This window comes from Sphaerodactylus townsendi, linkage group LG01, assembly GCF_021028975.2.
Source record: "Sphaerodactylus townsendi isolate TG3544 linkage group LG01, MPM_Stown_v2.3, whole genome shotgun sequence".
In the NCBI taxonomy this organism is placed as follows: domain Eukaryota; kingdom Metazoa; phylum Chordata; class Lepidosauria; order Squamata; family Sphaerodactylidae; genus Sphaerodactylus; species Sphaerodactylus townsendi.
In genome coordinates, this window is record NC_059425.1 from 160,528,339 (window position 1) to 160,548,007 (window position 19,669).

The window sequence follows — 19,669 nt, forward strand, 5'->3', positions numbered from 1 at the left end:
CAACTGCTCAAAGCTTGCATTCTGGAAAAGAAAATACCCAGAGCTAAACTGCAGTTGCCCATTTGAAAAGCACTCATTGCAGGGAAATAAAAAGAAAATCTCATGAATGATTAGGAAAACCAATCCTTTTAATGTCAGATGATTTTTCGCAATGCTATGAGACAGCAGGTTTTACAGCAATTGTTAATCAGAGGCATTAACATTAATAGCTAAATATATTATTAACAGGCTAATTGGATCTAATTGGCATGGATCACATGAATGTTGAAGTCTTCTGGGACAAAAAAGCTGTTCCAGTAAATGGAGAATGCATGGAGGTGAAGGCCAGGCCACTGTGCTCAACTGGAAGTGGGCAGAAGGGATAGCATGCTCACTCCCATATTACCTCGATGCAGACTGGCTTGCACATGCGCACAGGATTGCAGTTATTCATGCGCTGTATTGGATCGGATTGCATAAAGAGACAAGAAAAAGCTACGAGGACAAGGTATTCACTTTCTGTTGTGAGTGGATAAATAAAATGAGACCACTTTGCAAATCCATGAGCATTATGTGTGACATTCAAAATGGATTGCCATGGCTTGTTTAATTTTGTGCTTCAAGTAACTTATTTATGATCACATTATATTGACCATGAGTTGATGATCCGCCTCCTCACCAATGTTGGATTTCATGGGACAGTCCTTCAGTGGCTGATCTCACGTCTCTAAAGCTGAGGACAGAGAGGGGTGCTTGGGAAGAATAATTCAACACATAATCCTTTGATATTCAGAGTCCCGCATAGGGCAACAATATCACATTTTTATCTTTACTGTTAGCTAGATTCAGCTGGAAATGAATTATTTTTCCTGGAGGATATTTGCCAGGGAATTGAAAGTAGTAGGTCACCCCCCTCCAGATTCATGACCAAACAAGTCTATAGTGTAATCCATGAGGGGCAGGGGGGTGAATTTCATGGTGGCTGGAGATGACACCAGAATGGCACATCTGTTCCCCCTCTAAAGGGTAGTGGGGGAAACATGTAAAACAGCAGAAATGCCCAACTGCCATGAAACCCTCTCTGCAATTGGCTGCACCACATTTTTAATTGCAGGGCCACAGGAAGCTGACTAAAGTTGGCTCCACCCTGGGAATACCTGCATAGGAAACTCACATTGGAAACCCTAGCACCACATCCCCCCCCCCCCCCCCCCACAGCCTACCCCAGTGGATAGCACGCTGAGACTTTTAACTACACTACCAGATTTGTTAAGCATCATTTGCATCAGTGGCCACAGTATATTCCTCCTTTAATTGTTGGGGAATTTCAACAGAAGGGAGAAAATAAATAAAAACATAAAGAAGAGAAAGCTGAATACATACTGTAAAACTCAGGCTCCTTCTGCATATCCACTTTCATAATTGTTTGATGGTGGATTTTGCTATTTTGCACAGTAAAATCCAGCTGCACTGAAAGTAGATTGGAAGTGCATTATTCTGCTTGTGTGGAAGGGGCCTCAATATTCGAGTTGGGAATTACAGGTAGATCCTGGCTCTACGGATATTGACTACAGTTGTACATCAGAGCGTTTTTTAACAAAATGTTTCTCTTTACACATATTTTAGTCTTGTCTCAGATCTAAACCTTCTGGAGGTAGTTAGATTGAATTTATTGATTAACTAGATATCATATCCCTTGAGGACCAATACCACTGTGGTTTTTGAAAAAAAGCAGCACTGTTGACAGCAGCAGGGACACAGCAAATCTGCAATTCCTAGCCAAAATAAGTATTGCTGCTTAATGAAAATAGAAAAATGCTCCATCTATTTTTACTTGGCATATTTGGAAGTAGATTTTAAAAACTGAAATCAACATGCACATAGACATTCAAAAGACTCAGAGACAACAGATTCAAGTGACGCAGGATTCATCTCTCTGTGTGTACATTTCTATTAAGTTTGCAGAAAAATAGAAAAGACCTTTTCATAGTGAATTGAAATGGCAAGTCCAGTGATCAGACTTGTTGTTCTGGTCGTTGACTGTAAATAAATGATTTGGATTTGGAGACTTGGTCCTATTTTGTCATTGTTTTCTTCGTATGAACTTTAAAATAATACAATGGAAAATGCCCATTTGCAATCATTGTAGCTGCAGAAAGGAGCATACGGATAGAAGCTCTTCTGATAATTTGGCTTACTATATTTATTTGGAGGGACAAACTCCATGAAAGTAGTCCCGGAGCCACATTAATCGGTCTACAGCAAAATTAAATAGGATTTAGAAGACTCGTCTTGCAACCTTACCTAGCCTAGATTCAAAGACACTGGCAAGCGTTACAGGCTAATTGCCTACCACCTCAGGTACAGCAACCAAGCAGGGCTGTTGTTCAGACATCCCTGTTGTTCAGACATTGTTCATTCATAGGCAACTGGACATTTCCCAGCAAACCCAAACCTCCCGCTCAGAGACTTCCTTCCAACTTCCCACTCGCCTTCGGCTAGCTAGGCGGTGTGCATATTTACTAGGGGTGTGTGGAAGGCGAGACCAAACGCTACGCAACAGCGGGAGGCGCCCAGGCCCTCGAAGCTGTTGGCGGCGCAACACAACCCAGAGAACGCCCCCTCCTGTGCAGAGCGCGGCTGCTTTTCCCGAGGACACCGACCGGGCAGGTGTGTGCAGGCTGGGAGGGAAGCCGTGACGCGGGAGCGGGGCAGCTCTTGTCCTCGCAAGGGCCACCCCCTCGGGGGTCGGGGTCGGTCCGCTCTCTAATCTAAACTGCACTCCCTGCGGTTCCTGAGGGTCGGTGCGCGCAGTGCTGGCGCGCGATGGGCCACTGAGCCGAGGCTGCAAACTGGCCGGCTGCAAACTTCTGCCTCCTTCCTCCGCCTTTGGCCGCCGCGTGGGTCCGTTGCTGGCTTCCTCTCGTCGCTCTTCCTGCTCTGCCTCCTCGCCAGCTACGAGGGGAAGTAGGAACAGCGGCGGCAACAGAAAACGCTCAGCTGCTGCTGCCCCCGCCGGCGGCCGCAAACCTTCAGTCCCGCACGGTGCCCTGCGGAAGTAGCAACTCCGGGGAAGGACGAGCGCGCAGCTGGGAGGCTGGTAAAGAGGGCTTGGGCGCGGCGCTGGGGTGGGATGGGTGGGCTCCGAAGACCCCCTCGCTTTGGCATTTCACCCTATGCCTTCCACCCTATCCCTCGCCAAGGGAGTTGCTTAAGGGGCACCTTTTACCCTTTGGGTGTAGCAACAACTTGACAAGGATTAATCCCCTTCCCGACGCGTTATGCTTTTCACGTATACACACTTTGGGTGGGTGGGGGGTGCCTTTTTTACCCCCTTCTCCTCCTGCCTTAAAAAGGATCTCGTGAGATTGACTACTCTGTAGGTAAAAACGGTGGTGCCTGCCTGGAAAGGCGACATGCCTGGTTGCTCAGAATCGGACTGGGGAGAGAGCTTTGCGCTCCTTCCAGTCTGCCTGCGAGGATCCCAGCCGGAAGAGTCACTTTTTTCTCTCCGCGCAAGTCGTGGCAGCCTGAGTTCCATTCATTTGCAACGAGGTGGTGCTTTCGCTGCTACTACTTCGCCCGTTCGTAGATGTTGTTTAAGTTGTAACTTCCTTGCATGCCGGAAGTGTCTGGTTAGCCACAAACGTGTGTCGAATTCCGACTGAAGTCCTAAAGGTGACGTTCTTTCCCCCCTCGAAACAAATAGCTGTCCTGTGTATGAGGCGAAGCGCGCTTAGCTGTAGGGTAGAACAAAGAATGTTAAGTTTTTCCCTTCTGTACATTTTTGTCCGGTATATGTGTGCCCCCCCCCCCCACCCCGTGTGCTTGGTGCTTGTGCAGATGCAAATTAGCAACTACAGCAAAATGCTACTATGATGACTATTATGCTCACGAGGCTTGAGTTAAGTGTAGTTAATATTTGATTGGACAATTGTACAAAGTTCTAAGCTGTTATCAAATTATAAAGGATGCTTTCTAACTGAGATTAACTAGATACTCCTTCCCCCCTTCCCCTGTACAGGATGATTGCATTTCTTTCTGTATCATTCACAACCTGCTTTTCTCTTGGTATAAAAACCAAAATCTGGCTAATTATCTGTATACCCAGTAAAAAGGTATGGCATTTAGGAGTTGTGCGTGAGATTTGCATGGCCGCGCTTACTGGTAAATTATTTTGAGTAAGAGGGTCTGAGTTGGTTCAGCAGCTTTTCTTTGAGGGTGTATTTTTAGTTTCTGACTGTATTTCTGAATTTTGGAGATTTGGGGAATGACACACAAAATCCGCCATATGCCCACCTTGTACAAGTAGGTTTTGCTTCAGGAGAAGGGGTACATTTTGCTTGACAGCATCTGAAATGTGAAATTCTGTTTTTGAGTTGACTACCTTTTGTCTTTCAAAATTTTGTGAGTTTACTCTTCTAGTCTTAAAGCTTATTTAGCTATAGTATGGATTTAAGTGAAGCTTATTTCCAAGTAAATATAATTCTGAGCTCTAGGACTGATCTCAAGTTCTTGTAAAGTCTGTCCTGATCAAAAAATCGTAGCCACAAAACTGTGTAGGTTCAGGTAAATGCTTCTTGCATTAACGGGACTGATGACAGCAGAGGAGAATGATGGCCCTATCGTAATGTTTGAGTTAAGGAGCCATCTTGAAAAGAAAACCTTAAACTAGAGTGAGAACTGGGGTAAACTATTGCTGTGGTAAAGCTTGCCTCGCCTCTGTTCTTACAAAAATCCCTTCACTGCTTCCTTACCACACTAAAAAGAAAAGCTGTGACAAGAGTTAATCTATCGTGACTTTGGAGTGCCCTGCCAATTGGTCTGTGAGGTTTATTTTCCCTAGTAGATGATGGGTTGTACGGCTATTCCGTACTGCTATTCCTTCTCTCGCACAGCTGGAACTGCTCTTGCATGCACAAAAGCGCCTTCAGATGTACTTATTAATGAGCTTTCTACTTTAAGAAATCTTCCCTGAACCCCAGTCTAGCTTTCCTTTACCTGCCTGACTATCCCTACCCCTTATCATTATTATGTGATCACTGTCCAGTCTGTCTCGTCTAACCAGCATAGGTGATAGCTCTTTCCCAAAAGGTTGATGTCACATGTTCAGTAGTATGTCTCAATGCTGTGACCAAAACTGTGTCCCTGATTATTTTAAGGGGTGTCTAGTTGTATTGTCAGTTGGATTGGATTTACTTGATGTATCTGTGTGATCTCACTTGTTTAATTGAAGCCTCGCTGAGGTAGAAAGTATGTTTTGGTAACAAATGGATTTTATCTGATGAATTATGAGTGTTGATGTTCTTACGGAATGAATCTCCCCCCCCCCCTCCAATATGGGTGCAGCATAGAGGGCTGCAGCTTGGTAGGGGAGCATATGGAAATTGTGAATTCACCAAGCTGGTGAAAGACACAAGGGCACCTTTGGATCTGACTGACCATGGATATGGAACTGATGTCTGTGACAAACAAATTTGCATCTATAATTCATTTCTGAATCAAACAGAAATTCTTCTAGAACTGTGTTTATTACGGATTAGTCTTCCTTCATTCTTATTTTGTTTTGCAAACTACAGAACAACTTAATGAAACTCAAGATAACGAACATTTTATTTCAGATTTGTTGTGCCGTTATTTTGAAAAGGTTTACCAAGGCAACTGATGAGGGGGGGAAGGATAACCTGCATAAGAAATTGATGCATTATTTGTACTTCCAGCAGGGAACATTTACTGTTATATTGCACCGTGTTTGGAAAATATTACTTTCAGGAGTTGATTTTATTTTATTAAATTTAGTAAACGACTGTTCTTTGTTAAATATAGAATAGTATGATAATCTCCTTTAGTGCATTCTTCTATAATCAAGTTTTTTAAGAAATGACCGAAGATCATGCATGAATCCAACTGTATATACTTGGTCCCACTAAGTTCAATAGGTTTTATAGACTTTGAAAACCAGATATACTTTGTAGAATGTTATTAGGTTCCTTCAATACAAACATTGCTTATGTTGTCAAGTTCTGGCTCTGTTTCTGCACATATTGATATAGTTATGATTTGGTAGTAATTGCAGTTGGTTTTGTAGTTAGAGGAGCTGAAAGACTAGTCAATCCTTTTTCTTTGTAAAAAGAAAGGTGGTAATTTTTCTTTAACAATTAAATTTCTTGTGCTTGATAGACTACAGCATCTCAATCTTTCTTCATAGAAAAATGTGTATGAATTTGGGACGCATGACATGATGAAACAGGAGGGAGCTTAGGTCACAGTGGAGTTAATTTCTCCTGGCAAGGAGTAATTTATCTCTTGCTAAGGTTGACCGTATTAGTAAGGTAACAGTGGCTACCCGCTGATGTCTGAGCTATAAATGTTTCCATTATGAAGACAGGCTTCTGTCTATAGAACTCATCAGTTAAATATACAGTGCTCATTTCATTTGAAAGTGAACATGTTGCCATTTTGAAATGCAGCAAATGCATACGATCTGAACTTTGCCAGTTTATTGCTGATAAACAATTTCCCCTGGCCTGTTGATGTCTTCGCTTGCTTTACTTCAGAGAATAGAACAAAAATGAAAGAACTTGCGAAGAAAATGAATAGAGTGAAATGTTGTTCAGCCTGCACGAACACAGAGGAAGAATAATAAACCTTTAAAATCCCGGTTTGGGAAAGAGGGGCAGCTCACAAACAAACCAGAGGAACTGTAGGTGCAGACAGGCAATAATTTTACTAGAATGGGGTTTTAACATAATTGCTGAATTCATTGGTATTTCGGAATTAAAATTTGGAAGGAAAGTAGCTTTTAAATCCAGAAATACAGCATTTCCCCCTTAGAATGCTCTAACTAATAAACAGAATTGTGAGGCCTACAACACTTTTCTTGCTGGACAAGACTGGACGTAGTTGTGTCCATTTGTTCTGTAAAGCCCCGACATGGATGCCCAGGCTAGCTTGATCTCATCAGATCTCGGGAGCTAAGCCGGTGCCAGTCCTGGTTAGTACTTGGATTGGAGACTACCAAAGAAATCCAGTGTCAGGGTGTTGTGGGTTTTCTGGGTTGTGTGGCCGTGTTCCAGTAGCATTTTCTCCTGACATTTCACCTGCATCTGTGACTGGCATCTTCAGTTGATCTGATGGTAGTAAAGCAAGTAGAGTATATATACCCGTGGGATGTCCAGGGTGGGAGAAAGAACCATTTGCATGGATTAAAAGTGTTAAGGGTGCAGTTTGCAAGCGTGATTTGCATGTGTTAAGTGGAATCCGCCCATGTTAGCATATGTATGTAACACTAAAGTTGCATAATCAATTAGGAGAAAATGCTGCTGGAACGTCAGTCCAGTGTTGTTGTGCAGAGGAAATGAATGACAAACCACCTCTATTTGTCTCTTACCTTGAAAACCCTATGCGGTCACCATAAGTTGCCTGTGACTTGACAGCACTTCCCACCATCCCATTCTGTGAATTCTTCACAATTACTCTTAGCCATAATTTCCTCTAAAGGTTTCTTTTTTTTTTTTGTGGATGGTTTTTAATGGAGAGGGAGAAGGATTCAAACATGTTGTTTGCACAAACTTCCTATATTGCTCCTTCTACAAGAAGACTTTGCTTTGGCATCCATCTGTGCTTGTTTTGCATCATCCATACAAACATCACTCCTATTTGTCCACTGCCAAATTCTCTCTAATTTATTTTCATCCTTGCTGTAGCTGGTTTGACACGAGATTTGAAAGAAATTGCAGTCGTAACCTATATATATTTTTACAATAGTACTATTTCTTTTGCCTCAGCCCCTCCCCCAGTACCACCAGGGTGCTTTTTCTGGTCTTTTGAAAACAAATGGTGAATACTGTATTGCTATGTTGCATTGTAAAGCAGTTTTGGATTCTTTTTAAAGTCTGAAAAATCTGTCCAGTGGTGATACAGGAATTGGCAACTGCAGAGGGCTGCATTAAGGAAAATGTGGAGGGAAGCAACCATGTGGATGCTCTTGTCTTTGCATTCACAGTGGCAATAAGAACTTCATGGAAAATTGTTGCCATGTAACAACCTAAGATTTATTGGGGGGTGGGGGTTGACAAACAAGGATTGACAGCCTAGTTACAATATCACTTTTTTAAAACCAGCCTCATTTTTGTACGTTTTGCAACCTGCTTTGATAAGACGTTTGTTTTTCTTAAGCAGTGGTGTGGAAGAGAATGGATTATAGGATAGAATAAACTATACAAGAGTGGAATGCACATCAACAGCATATATCTTGACATGTCCACAGGCAGTTGAGTACAAATGTGACACGATTTAATTATTGTCTGATTTGAAGCTTCCTTGCAAAGTAATTAAATGGAGGCGAAGAGAATTTGCCGCTCCATTGTAACTTTAAACAGTTGTCATGGTATCAAAGACAACTCTAGAGGACCAATAATCTTGCCAGTGGGAAAATCACTCTGTGTGCCTGTTCAACACCCAAGAATGCAAGTAAGCTAGCAAGATCTCACACTTGCCTTTCAATCACTGCTACCACCCAGTTTATTCAGGGAAGCCAGGAAAAAAATGGATTCCTGGGGATCTTAGAGACAACTAGCAGGGTCCGGCCACACGTTGCTGTGGCAATTGTCCTTCTCATCACAGTCTGCAACCCACACAGATGTCCATGCAGGTCCAATGATCCCCAGCATAGCCTTTTGGGAGCAGCAGTGGCATAGTGGCTAAGAGCAGGTGCACTCTGATCTGGAGGAACCGGGTTTGATTTCCAGCTCTGCAGCTTGAGTTGTGGAGGCTTATCTGGGGAATTCAGATTAACCTGTGCATTCCCACACACACCAGCTGTGTGACCTTGGGATAGTCACAGATTTTTGGAGCTCTCTCAGCCCCACCCACTTCATAGGGTTTTGTTGTGAGGGGTGAAGGGCAAGAAGGTTGTAAGCCCCTTTGAGTCTCCTACAGGAGAGAAAGGGGGGATATAAATCCAAAATCCTCCTCTTCTTCCTCTTCTTCCTCTTCTTCTTCTTTTGGGGTAGTCAAATGGAATCCCTCTTTCCCTTTTCAATTCACAGTATTATATGGTTCTGTCTTGGTTTTTGGTATAAGGTAACCCTTTCCATTCCACAACGGAACTGTCCAGAGTGCGAGTCCCTCTGTCCATGAGGCTGGTTGACATGCACAGTCCTGGCTTGGGTAAGGCAGAACTGGGGCAAGGAGGCTATCCCAGGCAGGCAGCAGAGGCAGGGTGGTGAGGCGCTCAGATCGAGGCCAGCTCCCTGGGTTTTTAAAGGGCCATACGCAAAAGAAGCAGAGCCAGTAGTGTTGGTTCGCCCCCATCCCGCAGATTTTCTTAGAAGAAAAAGGCAAACTCCAGCTTGTTTTTAGTAAAAGAGAGCTGTGGCAAATATGGGTGAGGAAGTGGGTAAGTGGTGGTTAGCAGATGTGAGGGAGGGCAGAGTGAAGGTGTGTGAGGATGAGCTGGATGTGGATGAGTATGTATGTGTGTTGTTAATGGTAGTAGTGGGTGAGGCACAGAGAGTAGAAAGTTACCTGCATGTGTGTGTAGGGGGGGCCCCACCTGGGCGTCTCACCACGGCAAAGTGTGTTAATATGTGTTTTACTTCCACTCGTATTACCTAACAGTATTACCTGTTTACTGTTTTCACTGCTCATCTCTGCCCATCTGCACGAACATTCTAAGCCCTCATACCAAGCCCTCAGACCACAGACAGACAGGCTGCACGAACATTCTAAGGGTGACAGTTAAACACAGCCAGCTTCATGGCCTGGTGTGCCAGGAAAAAGATGTTTTACCTGGCTCAGGTATGGACTTTTGGCGATTTGAAGGTCCGATTACCTGCCCGCAACAGGGAGGGACGTCATGTGAAAATTTGGGGGCGATCTGTCCAGCCGTTTCGGCGTTAGGGAGTCACCAACAAACAGATGGTTAGCTTTATATATATAGATAGATTGGTTTTTGGGAACTTTGGTGGCTGCTGAGGAGAAAGAAGAAGAGTTGGATTTATAGCCCCCCTTTCTCTCCTGTAGGAGATTCAAAGGGGCTTACAAACTCCTTTCCCTTCCCCCCTCACAACAAACACCTTGTAAGGTAGGTGGGGCTGAGAGAGCTCCATAGAGCTGTGACAAGCCCAAGGTCACCCAGGTGGCGTGCGTTGGAGTGTACAGGCTAATCTGAATTCCCCAGATAAGCCTCCACAGCTCAGGTGGCAGAGCGGGGAATCAAACCTGGTTCCTCCAGATTAGAGTATACCTGCTCTTAGCCACTACGCTACTGCTGCAGGAGGAGAAAGAGGAGGAGAATGCGTGGGATGATCTACCTTTCAAAGAATTGACCTTTAGTGTTTAATTTCAGATTTCAGAAACCTTTAATAGGCATTAGAAAAAAGAAACTCCTAAAACAGTTAAAACTAAATAAGTTAGTTAAAAGAAAATTATTACAAGGCATGCAAAACATTTAATTTATAAAACAGTTTTATTGAAGTAAAATCTTAAATTAATTTTATCTATGTATTTATCTGCATAATTATTTCCCGCCCATCACTGAAGTTCCTGGACAGGGACAAATGAAATTATTTGTTCTGGATTACTCTAGTCAGGCCTGATTCAGGTACAGGCTTGCACTTAAGAAGCCCTAGGCATCTAGTTAGCTTTCATATACCAGATAATTTAGCTTGCCAAAAGGTACACTTCAGTAACACTATAGGTCCATTCTCAATATAATACAGAAGTAAATGCTGTTATAGAGTCTTTGCTTTCATTCTAAGCTTATTTTGTTAAGTATAAGGATTCTTAAAATAGACTAAATCAACAAAATATTATTCTATCTATCATTGTTACATGAATATCTAAAGGAAAGCAATTCATTTACCCAAAGTGAGCAGGTCACGGGCAAGGAGCCCCTAATGAGATGAAACTCTCCATCAATAGAACTTCTCATATTTATATTTTAGAATCATTTCCTAAAAATGGCCCCCTTGTTGGAGGTGCAAATTCTTATCCAACTCATTATCTTGTAACTTCAAATGCCATGCAAGATTAACTATAAATATCTTTTTGAATATATAAAATTGTTAGTTCATTCTCACTACTTTTTATCCTGATAAAGTCTGATCTAAAAATGATTATAAGTTTCTCATACGTGTGAACATATTTTGGTCTTCAACCAATATTTCCATCCTTGAATCATATCTTCAACTCTTGGACATTTTCACAATTCTCAGATGCTTCTGCACTCGGAGCTGAACAGATTGTATCTATCGATAATGTAGACTTCTAATCTATACCAGGCTGGGTAATCGTCATCACTGTGTTCTTCTTACAGTTCTTCAAGGCTATTCTGTTCTGGGCCACCTGGGTGACCTTGGGCTTGTCACAGCTCTATGGAGCTCTCTCAGCCCCACCTACCTGTTCTGGACCTATTCTGTTCTTGGACCTCTTTTCTTTGCATCCTTTCCTTAGAGGCCAAGTTTATTCTATATATGTGTGCTGCAGCATCTTCTATGATCTTTTTGGTTAAGTCCAGCACTGTTCCCCTATGTTTCTGACAATATCTGTGACAGATTGATTTTTGTCACCCCTGTAAAATTCAAATTCAGCATTCCAGAATTGTATACATTATTTTAAATTTCCAGTGTAATATGCCTGCTCTTAGCTCGTGTAGACAAAAGAAGATAGAGGAGGAAAAAAGGAAGGAGGGATTATAGAAAGTCATACCTAGACTGGTATAGTTTGGAATTTTATAACCTCTTGACCAAATGAAAGGAGAAGGAAAAGAACTTGACTTCAACACTGATGGTGTCAGTCAGTACACTGAGCAGTCTTTATATCCAAAGCATGTTACTACCATGGTATCCATAGACTGAAAATCCTACAAGCATATGGGTTGTTGCTTCAGGAACGAAAAAATGGAAACTGTTAGAGTGAAGATGCCAGCCACAGATGCAGGCAAAACGTCAAGAGAAAATTTTACTAGAGCATGGCCATACAGCCCGGAAACCACACAACATCCCACTGTTAGAGTGAAGTTATCTTTGCCACTCACTTATCCATCTCCAGCAAGAGAGGTACAGTTCTGAAGGTGGTGTGACCCATGGAAAGAGGGAAGCGCTAAGAAGGCAAGGTGCTACTTTTTAGTCTGTTGCTGAAGAAGAATGTGAGCTTTCCAATTACAAAGAATACTTTGTGTTTGTAGTCCCCCGTAGGTGCTCTAAGGAAGAACAGAAGAACAAGGCTCTTATTTCTTGTATTTCTCTGGTGAGAGAGTGAAGGTGGTTAGAATGAACTATCTATTTAATGCATTTTATCGTATCTTTCTTCCAAAGAACTCTAGGAGACATACACAGTTCTTCCCCTCCTTCCATTTTACTATCACAACAAATCTGTGAGGTATGTAACTGAGGTTGTATGAGAATGACCAGTCCAAGGTCACTCAATAAGTTTCACTGCAAGCAGGGATTTCAGCTCAGTACAGCACACACCTGCACATTTCTTTAAAATAAGTCTGAAAGCAGATTTACTTATTGATGTACAACAAAATGCTCCATATTCACCACTTGGTCACTAACCTTGGGGAGAAAAGCAGGGTATAAATAAACAAAAATACCTGCGTAAAAATAGGCCAACCATTACTCATCTGCAGAAAGGTTCAGCCGCTTCCCTTTCTCCTCCATCTTTCTCCTGCTCCCCTATTTACAAATTAAACACATTCATAAAAATTAATCAGTCGTGTCAGGTAGGAAAGGAGACAGCGAGTGGGAAGGCCAGACTCAAGAAATCGAGCGAACAACAGCAGTGCCTCTCCCCTTGCTGTTGTCAGAACAAACATCACAGCACTGGCAGATGCACTTCCATGATTCTTTGTGAACACACAGGAATGGGGGCGGGAGAGGAAGGAAGCAGTCCTCCCCCCCTCACAAGCCCTGCCAATTGAGCTGTGGATTCTGACTGAGGGTACCTGCTGCTGAACTGACGGACAGAACTTTCGCACTGGACTTTCCTGCAGGGAACGAAAGGAACTTCTTCGCCAGACCAGATGGGGCATGACGCATACCACCTCCCAGGATGGAGGGAAGCTGCTCCGTTCCCTGCCCCACCTCCCAGCCCGGCTCTTTCTGTGTGGTCCACACTGAACTCTGCAGGGTGGCTGCAAAGTAGGCTGGTCCCATCACCTCAAACTTTTGGTGTGTGAGGAATGGAGGCGAAGCAAGGGGTGGAGGTGAGTTTGCAGCCAGTCTCTCCCTCTCTGGGCACTAGCTTGTCTCCACCCTTTGCCTCACCCCTGCCCACCAGGGAAAGCCAGCATGGGGTGAGGAGAGGTGAGGTGGTGGTGGGACTAGCCTGCTTTGCAACTGCCCTGCAGACCCTGCAAGAGCAACATGCATGATGTGTGAGTCTCATTGTGCCAGGCACAACATGCTCAGCAGTTGAGCTAGCATGCACAGCCTCTCTGCCCACACCTGGGGCAGTTGTTTCCTCTGGCCTTCCCTAACTTTGGAATGAATTATATGTGTCCTCTGTTGCCTTTAAACAAAAACCTATTCAGTGCAATCCTATGTTGAACTACTCCAGCCTAAACACATTGAAATGAATGGGCTTGAACTGGAGTATCTTTCCTTACAATCACGTTGTTTGCAGATAATGTACTTGGCATAGTTTCATGCAGTCTGTTAGTGTTTGGTTACTATATATGCATTTGTTTTTTTTCTGGGAAGACTGTTGAACTGGCTAGGATAAGCAAATGAATTTTGTTGATGTCTTTGGGTTTTGGTACTTTCATAGCTTGCTTAGTTAAGATAGCTCACCTATAAGCTTGTTTTATTGTAAACCACTTTAAGCAAACTCAATTTAAAATTGGTGGATACTAGGTTAAAAATTGGGAATATGTGTGGTTATAAAAGGTGCCTCTCTTTCCATGATTCACTGAGCAAATATTTACTTGCTTCCAAATGCCTTTGACCTACAACTGTATGATTCCCTCTCTCTTCAGTTTTATAAAAATGTATTAAATAGAGCTCCTCTACTTATGGCTGAAATCCCATCAGCAAATGGGAAAAAATCCATGTAGTTTGCAAGTGCTCTGATAACTGCAGTCCATCTTAATTTTACCGAGCTGTCTGTCTTTTTGCACTGTGTACATTAAAGCCACTTTCTAGTAATTGACACTGTACTCTGGAACTAACTTTTGCAAATGCCTGTTGGTAGCTTTTCATTTTGTGTAAGTACATTTTAAAGAAGAGGGTGTTACCACTTTTTTTTAATGCTTTCCTTTGGATCTTCAAGCTATCAACTTTTTGTAAAAGTAAACTTTCCACCCTGCCTTGCACTGCATATGATTCAATAAGGATAAGTGCAGAGTTCTACTTTTGGGTAACAAAAATGAGAAGGACTTAGGTTGAATGGGGGATGCACTCTGTGTAGCCATGTGTGAATGACATCTTAGGGTATAGGTGGACTGTAAACTGAATATGAGCAGTTAGAATGATCTCAGTGGCAATAAAAGGCTAATGCGATCATGGGTGTCGTAGCCTTGTTGTACACTACATTGGTCAGACTGCACCTGGAGAACTGTGTACAGGTCCTTGTGTTTCCTTTCCAAAAGATTGAGCACTGACTGATTAGACTCCTGATCTCCAGTTTGAAACCGTAGTTAGTTTGTAATGGCAAACTGTTGTTTGCTGCAGAAGGAATTAATTAGCTTGCTGTGCATGAGGCAAGGAAGCACAGATTGCATGACTGAGTTGGAAGCTCCTTCATGGTTAGCTACTGCATGATTTTGCCTTAGTATACCATTGTGTCTGAGCCAGGCCTGAGAAGGGATGTGATTTGTATAACTGCTTAAACATGAGAAACAAATGTGAACTGCTTGACTCAGTTCTTTTCTGTTTGGGTAAATTCTTTGGAGATGACAGAATCATGCTGCTCAAGTTCATGAAAATAAGCTCCATGAAATAATTGAATTTGCTTCTTTTAAACAGCTTTTGTGCTTTGTAACCTTTAAGTGCAAATACTTCACAAAAAACTGGAGCTGTTAAACTGTGAGTAAAGAAATAGTTTGCAAAAAGGAAGAGCTAAAGGGTTAGGGTTAGGGTTAGGCTTGTGTTGACATCAGACTTTCAGGATGGTAATATAGATGCTGCTAAATTGCTAATCGAACCAGACTTTGTGGAGGAAGAACAGGAACATTGTAGTAATAGAAGGTAATTGGAGAACATGCTGATTTCTTGAACTGGGGTTAATTATTTCATCTATGGGCAAAATGAGATTTTTTTTTCATTTTGGACAAAATCTACCCTAATATACACTGTGCTAAGCCTGATAGATCACTTTTATTCCAGAATGTTCATTCCCTGAGTTCTGTTCACTATACATTAGACAGTGGAAAGAACTGATGGTTTCAGATGCTTCTCTTGTTTTCCCCACCCTCAGCAGTCCCCTCTAAGCCCCAAGTTGATTCCCAGGGGTTGCAGGATCCACTAATAGCCATGCGGGTCAAGATCTCTGCTGAGAGGACAGCATTGCCTTCACGTCACTTTCCTTCAGTTCTGTTCTGCTTATGGTATAGATAGGTGGAGTGATCTTGGCTCCTGGACTCTCCTCAATTCAGTGTCTAATCCAATAAGCCGTTAGTCCATATGGATCCCATGACCGTAGAAATTAACTTTCCTAGGACTGGAAAGGGTTTCTCAGGATGGAGAAAGGGAAAGATCTCAGATTATTATATTTACTGATTACTGGATTCAGCTCAAGGAATTTATGTTTTCAGAAAGGCCTCTGCAAAAACATTTCTCCATTTGCTGATTGAATAGTACTATCTATTACAATAGTTCAATTTAATTAGGATTGTCAACTCTTTTCACTACTGATGTTGTTTCACATGTTTTATTTTTCAGACTGTTAGAACTGTGCAACAGTAGTTGACTGCCATAAATCTTCTCAAGAACCAAATAGTGTGTAGGTAACTATTTGTGTAATGTGGTCAGATAATAAAGGTAGCTGCTCAGATCAAATAACTGATCTAAATTGTATGATGAGATTCCAGCTTCTTTGCCTTCAGGCTTGGTCAGAAAAGTGGTGCAGTTTGTGATTATGAATATTGGTACCAAAACATCACTTCTGGATAGCCAAAAGTATTTAAATGAGCAGCTGCAGCTCTTCTTTCCTTCATTGTAGTTCTACCCCAATCAGAAAGGAGAGGGCTCAATTTCTGAAGATGTAGCCACAGATGTCAAGGATGTGGCGACAGTTCTTCACTAAACATGCTTTCTAATCCTGACTTCCTTTTATCCCTGTCCCTCACAAGCTATCAGTCTATTTCCCAACCTAACAGACTTTACTGTTTCTAGTGCTGTATTAATAATGGTAGACAAATCAACTGTGCACTTTCCTATCAGTGCCCTGAATTGCAGAATCAGACACTAAATGAAAGGTGAAGTTTCTTCACTAGGTAAAAGGCCAGAATGGGGCCTTGCTTCATTATATTGCATGGAGGAAAGTCATGGCAGTCCTCTTTATTGTTTACTTTCAGAAATAATAATTGATTTCTTGAGGAAAATAATACAAATCCGAAGGGCCTGCTGAAGTGTAAAGTTGCCTTTTTGTAGCTTTGGCTAAGTTAACTTCTGCATTGTGTCTTTTTGAGCCTGCAGGCACCTTTTGGAGTTTTGAGGCAGAATAGTGGATACCACTACAAAATGGCTGCCACAGGAGTTGGAATGGAACCAACTACACTCGTATACACACACAAAAGTAACTCAAGGGGGGATAACACACACAGACAAACACACACCCAAGATGACCAAGTTGAACAGCTGTTTTTATCTTGCATCAAGACATTCAGTCAGTACTTCTACTTTCACAATGCCGCTACCTACTTTCCTGATGCTGGGAAAGCATGGCAGACCGTGGTTTATTGTGCAGTTTTAATAATCTGTAAAAGTCCCCTTTAAAAACCAGTGTTCCAGAAATGTCAAGATGCAGAGCACAGTATTGCAAAACTATGGTAGTCGTATTGTGAAGCATAGTAAGATCTGTCCATGAGTTCAGATGTTCTGCTCTGTGACAGGAGAGTAGCATGTTACACACTGTTTTCCAGAACATGCTTTTCTTCAGCAGTTCTCAATTAGTCCTGCAATTTTTAATTTCTGCTTCCCAGATGTTCAAGGCTATAAACTTGCTTGGTTTTGATTACTTTCCTATTCATATTACAAAAAAATTCATTTGTATTATTTAATGTAATTTTGCAAAAAAAAATCTAATTGAAATTCTACTTGTAAAAATTTTCTAGCAGATTAATTTCCTGTTCTTTCATTTTCTTCCTTCAGCATTCCCACAAAGCTTGTTAGTTCTTCTGCATACATGTAATAACAGTAGCAGTTGACTTCCTGTGCAGTTGGAAAGTGTGGTGGGTTGAAAAAACATCCTGAGCAGTTAATGTGTATAGATATAATTACGTTATCCTTACTGGAAACGCTTTGGCCTTAAGAAGAAATGAACTAAGTAATGGACACGGTTCTACATTATCTGTGTCCTCATTTCCCCTCTTATTTCCTCTCTCTCTCTCTGCTTCTCAGTACTTTATGATCAACTGCAACATGTTATGCGCAACAGTTGTCAGCTAATAAATGTACTACAATCCAAATACATGAAGGTGAAAATAATAAAACCATGCGTTGCTTTCAGAGTTCACCAGATTTTCTTAAACGATGTCTACTAAGATATTGCATTCCCCCTGATTCTGGATTCTTTTCCTGAATGATCTAAGGCTTTTGAAGCAAATGGCTTTGGAAAGCTTCAGGTTCAATTGTTCTATGCATGGATCCAGATCATATAGAATGTGCCTTAAAGATCAGGATTAGTTGACTATCATAACAGCTTTTGATTCAATGTTTTGAAATCACAATGAGAATTATATTAGAACCTTGGCAGTTTCAGTCACATACTTAGGAATTCATTGGAAATGTTAGTAGTGTGGTAGTTAGTGTGGTAATAGCTGTGAGACCGCAGTCCCAGAATGAAGCGACCTGTAGTTTTTCTTTTAAAAAACATAAGACTTTATTGAGGACTGATGCATGCGAGGGATAGACGAATTCTGGGGAATATAGAAAGAACCAAACCTTAAATCCCTGCTCTCCTTGGCCCACCCCCTTGCCTGGCCCAAGAGACACAGTTACAGTAAGATAACAAAGGGAAGAATACCAACATTCAAATACAGAGTTAACATTACAAAGGATAGGGGCTTGGCCACACCTTGGAGAGCTGTGGCTGCATTTTAGCTTTCGTTTCCTGGAAGGCTGAAAGGGGGAGGGGGGGATGAGCCAAGGGGCCCATCCTGACAATAACATCCTTCATGGTGTAGTGGTTAAGAGCAGGTGGATTCTAATCTGGATAACCGGGTTTGATTCCCAGCTCCTCCACCTGAGTGGCAGAGGCTTATCTGATGAACCAGATGTGTTTCCACATGCCTACATTCCCGTAGGGTGACCTTGGGCTTCAGAACTCTCCCAGCCCCACCTACCTCACAAGGTGTCTGTTATGGTGAAAGGAAGGAAAAGGAGTTTGTAAGCCACCTTGAGTCTCCTTACAGGAGAGAACGTGAGATATAAATCCAAACTCTCCTCCTCCTCCTCGTCCTCGTCCTCCTCGTCCTCCTCGTCCTCCTCCTCCTCATCTTTTGCATAATTGAAGTTGCCTTAGAACATGGATTCATATAGCCGAGAAATTCCTAGAGATTTGGGGGGGAAGCCTAGAGAGGGCGGAATCTGGGGAGAGGAGGGAGCTCAGCAGGAATATGATGCCATGGAGTCTACTCTCTGATGTGGCCATTTTGTCCATATTTTGGATATCACTTGTACTTCTGGGAGAACCTTAGCCTGCACCTGGATGTTGGCAAAATTACTGAGAACTCTGATAGTGGCTGTCTGGGGCCTGTGGCACAGAGTCTCTTTCAGCATTGTTTTGTGGTGGAGCTTGAACCTTATGTATTCATAGCATATTCAATGTCACTGAGATTTAGACTTCTTAAATCTGCTTAAGAGCTATAAGAATCCCAACTATCTGATTACCAGAAGCTGTTGCTTAAAAAGCTGAAATATTCGCTGGATAGTGCAGAATTTTACTGATTTGATGGGTAAGATCAAGTAGTTAGCAAAGTACTGTTCTTCTGGCACATAAGAAAAACTGTAGCCATACCTGTGAGTGTTTTGGCATGCCTATTAAACATGCTTTTGTTGAAGGTTGATTTTCACTTGAAACTATGCATCATTTGTAGAAGAAATATTTTTTCAAACTTGCCTAAATTTGCAAGACTCTCTGAAGACTTGAAGCTGCTGCTTTTATGGTGACTTATGACAGTGGCTTATTATTAAACTTGTGTTCATCTTCAACAAAGAGATCCCATAAAATCAATGAGACATTTTTCTGAATCAGTGTGTGTGCTCTGATAGTTAACTTGTTTTTAGAAAAAGAGTAATGAGTCCAGGTTCTTTTTCCTACACTGCCTTATCACTCTGGCGATAACACCATTCTTAGCTTTGGTCTCTGAAGGGCTGGCTGGTAGGTAGTGTCTGTATCCATAACTACTTAATTAGGCTGTTGTCATCTTTTTTCAAGATAACTCTATATTTTCATTATTATATATCCAATTCTCAAATTGGCTGCAGTGTGCAGATTAAAAGGTCCACACACTGTGGCCGTT

General features: G+C 42.1%; 1 protein-coding gene across 3 annotated transcripts in view; it reads left to right on the forward strand.

The window, feature by feature from the left end:
- Positions 1-2,504: 2,504 nt before the first annotated feature.
- HPCAL1 (hippocalcin like 1) overlaps positions 2,505-19,669 on the forward strand; it is a 104,273-nt gene continuing 87,108 nt past the window's right edge. The window contains exon 1 of one of the 3 annotated variants that reach the window (XM_048498590.1): positions 2,505-2,649. The gene's annotated coding sequence lies outside the window, so the exon portion shown is untranslated. Of the gene's footprint in view, positions 2,650-2,701; positions 3,080-3,553; positions 3,658-19,669 lie in introns of those variants that run through there. The other 2 variants (XM_048498581.1, XM_048498600.1) reach the window with 2 other exon arrangements.